This window comes from Piliocolobus tephrosceles, chromosome 14, assembly GCF_002776525.5.
Source record: "Piliocolobus tephrosceles isolate RC106 chromosome 14, ASM277652v3, whole genome shotgun sequence".
NCBI classification, from domain to species: Eukaryota; Metazoa; Chordata; class Mammalia; order Primates; family Cercopithecidae; genus Piliocolobus; species Piliocolobus tephrosceles.
In genome coordinates this window covers 49,492,684-49,496,162 of record NC_045447.1, presented here as the reverse complement: position 1 = coordinate 49,496,162, position 3,479 = coordinate 49,492,684, and the positions used below count along the sequence as shown (strand labels likewise).

Genomic DNA, 3,479 nt, shown 5'->3' with positions numbered 1-3,479 from the left:
TCCTCCTAAAATGAATTGGCAAGTGTTCCTCTTTGTTAGTTCTTTCTGAGTTTATGCGATTTTAGTGATATTTCTACCATACTTATTTGTACAAATTTACTTATTTACTTGCAAACCATCTGAGATTGGAATTTGTTGTTTTTGGAAAGCGTTATTTAGAATTCAGTTTTCTTACAGGATTTTTAAGATTTTTCTATTATTTCTTTGCTTTTTTTTTTTCTTTTTGACATCCAATGACCTCTGAACTTTTCATTGGCCTCCTGCTCCCCAAAGAGTACCCTGCTTCTCCGACTTAATGTCTCAGAACTTTGGTGTTGTTGATCTCAGATGCCACTTTGCCATTCACTATCAGGAGGGTGGTGTTTTGTATGGTTTGCATGGAGTTTCTGCAGTCCAGGGCATCACAAGATTGAAGTCTTCGCCATTTTCCAGCAGGTAATGATCTCAGCCTCCAGGTTGACCTTGATGTTCGGCATAACCTGGTACTCCTAGGCCTGGTGCTACTCCTCTGCCCGGGTCTGTGCCAACTCTGACTCCAGGTGCAGCAAGATCCCGTTGAACTGTTCCTTCTGTAGGGCATAGTGGACCTCCACCTCCCTCAGGCTGTTCTCCAAGCTGGCCTTCAGATTTCTCATCAAGTCCAGGTGGATCTCCAAGGACTGGACTGTACGTCTCAGCTCCGTGAACATCACCTCAGCAGGTCCAACCTCAGGGGACTGTGTGGTGACCACTGTGGTGCTCTCCTCAATCTGCCTAGACCAGTACTTGTCCAGCTCCTCTCGGTTCTTGCGAGCCAGCTCGTCATATTGGGCCCAGATGTCTGCCATGACCTTGGCGAGGTGCTGAGATTTGGGGGCATCTGCCTCAACAGTTAACCTAGAACTGCAATCTGGGCTTGCAGGCCTTTTATTTCCTCGTCATGGTTCTTCTTCATAAACAGCAGCTCCTCACTGAGAGCCTCGATCTCTGTCTCCAGCTGCAGCGGAGTGAAATTGGTGTCATCAATGACCTTGCCGAGCCCACGGATGTCGTTCTCCACAGACTGGCGCATGACCAGCTCTGTCTCATACTTGACTCTAAAGCCATCAGTAGCAGGTGGGGTATTGTCGATCTGCTTTACAATGCGGACATTGTCTATGGCATTTGCAAAGATCTGAGCCCTCAGGTCCTAAACGGTCTTGAAGTAATGGCTCCATTCTCAGTCCTGAGGCCCCTTCTTTTCCAGGTGCTCCCGGATTTTGCTCTCCAGCTTCCTGTTCTTGATCTCCAGGCTCCTCACTTTGTCCAAGTAGGAAGCCAGGCCGTCGGTCAAGCTTTGCATGGTCTCCTTCTTGTTCTGGATGCCTCCCCATTCCTGCCAGACCCCTGGCCATCACCACGACCGGGCCCCCAGACTCCATGCCACCTGGGAAGCTGGTGGAGCGGGACACAGAGATCCTGGAACCAGAGCCCTCGCCTGCATCGACGCTGGCTGTGCTGCTGGCTGTCCGGGTGCCATAGCTGGGCACACAGACAGAGCCCAGGGATCGGTAGTTGGTGGAGAAGGTGGAGCAAGTGGTGAAGCTCATGCTGTTCGGGGAGGTGAGCGAGAGGACAGGAGGACAGGACTTAGGCTTTGCTGATGACCACATTTTCTATTATTTTTTGAATTGGTTTTGATAAGTTGTGTTTTTTTCATGAACTTTGTCTGCTTTATCCAAATTGTTATTACATAAGCTTGCTCATAGCATCCTTTACTATTTTTTATTTTATTTCGATCAGTTATATTATCAGTTTCTGTATAATAAATTTCACCCATTATAAATCCACAATGCAATGCATTTTTGACCAAGGTCATTTTAAATGAGGAATAAATCATTTGGTAACATAAATAGTAACATAAAGAGTTTGGTAACGTATCTTTTTTCAGTCAATTCGCTAGCCCTACCTACTGGCTACAGGAAACAACTAATCTTCTTTATTTTGTTATGGTTTTGTCTTTTTGAGAATTTCAAATAAATGAAATCATGAAATATGTAATCTTATGTGTCTGGTTTCTTTCACTTTCAGAATACATTTGATACTCGTGCTCTATAGTGTATCATACACTAAGTGATTTTCATCAGTAAGTACCATTCCACTGAATGGAGATACCATAATTTGCTTAATCATTCATAATTTGGATATGCTCACAATTTGTGATGAATATTTGGGTTGTTTACAGTTTGGATCATTATAAATAAAGCTCCTATGAACATTCTCATAGAAGTTTTACATAAATGTGTTTTCCTTATTCTTGGCTAAAAACCTGTAAATTTAATTTCTGGCTTATACAGTAATCACATCTTTAATTATACAAGAAATTGACCAACTACTTGCACAAGTGGCTGTACCACTTCACATTCCCCTAGCAATATCCAAGAGTTACAGATGCTCCACATCCTTGTCAACACTTGCCATTTTCTTTTTAGTACTAACCCACTTGAGAGGGCATGCACTGGCATCTCACGTGGTTTTAATATTCATTTCTCTAATGACTGATATGGAGCATTATGTCTACAATGTCATTTTATGAACTTTTTAACGTCTATAGGATTTCAGGTCATGTTAAATTGTTTGCAAGAATGGCAAAAATAATTTTTCCTGCATACCTACTTTTTGCCATATAAAGTTGAATTTTTTTTTTTTTTTTTTTTTTTTTCTCATTGGAAGGTGGAGTTTCTTTACCCTTTGGATCTGGGCTTAAACATGTGATTTGCTTTGGGAAATTTGCCACTTAGAAATGAGGTATAAACAAACGTTAAAATGCTTTAATCAAGTGCACCGGTAATCTTCATTTTGATTACTAAAGAATTCATTATTTTTCTGTCCTTAACTTACTGATCTATCAGCAACATTTGACATTATTTCTCACTCATCTTTGAAACACTTTCAGACTCTATACACTTTACTTCTTAAACAGCGACCTTGCTTAATTTTCTTGCTATATTTTTGGATCTTCATACTGCATTTCCTCATCAAAACAATCTCTTGAATTTAGAGTGTACCAGGATATGGTCTTTGGATTTCTTTTCTTTTCTACTGATATTCAGGCCATTTGTGATCTTATTCAGTCTCACAGAACATAATGCATCTATCAATTGATGAATACCCAATATATACCTCCATCTCAGATCTCTATGTATGAACTGTAGGTTCATATCCATTGCTTACCCAATATATCCATTTAGATGCCTCCTGATGCTCTTAAAATTAACATAAACAAACAAGTTTCTAACCATTTACCTCAAACAAACCTTCTGAAGTCTTACAGATCTCAATTACCCTTATCATAATATTCTCGGAGTCATCTTGAATCCCTGTCTTCCTCATGAATCCCATGTGCAGTCTCTCAACAAATTCTATCCATTGTAACTTGAAAATATATACAGAATACAACAAACTCTTAATTTCTCTATTGCCACAGCCATGATCCAATCATCGTCATTCTTGTCTGGATT

At 40.6% G+C, this 3,479-nt stretch overlaps 1 pseudogene; it reads right to left on the bottom strand.

Moving 5' to 3' along the window:
- Positions 1–292: 292 nt before the first annotated feature.
- Positions 293–1,631, bottom strand: LOC111537244 (annotated as a pseudogene).
- Between the last annotated feature and the right edge of the window lie 1,848 nt (positions 1,632–3,479).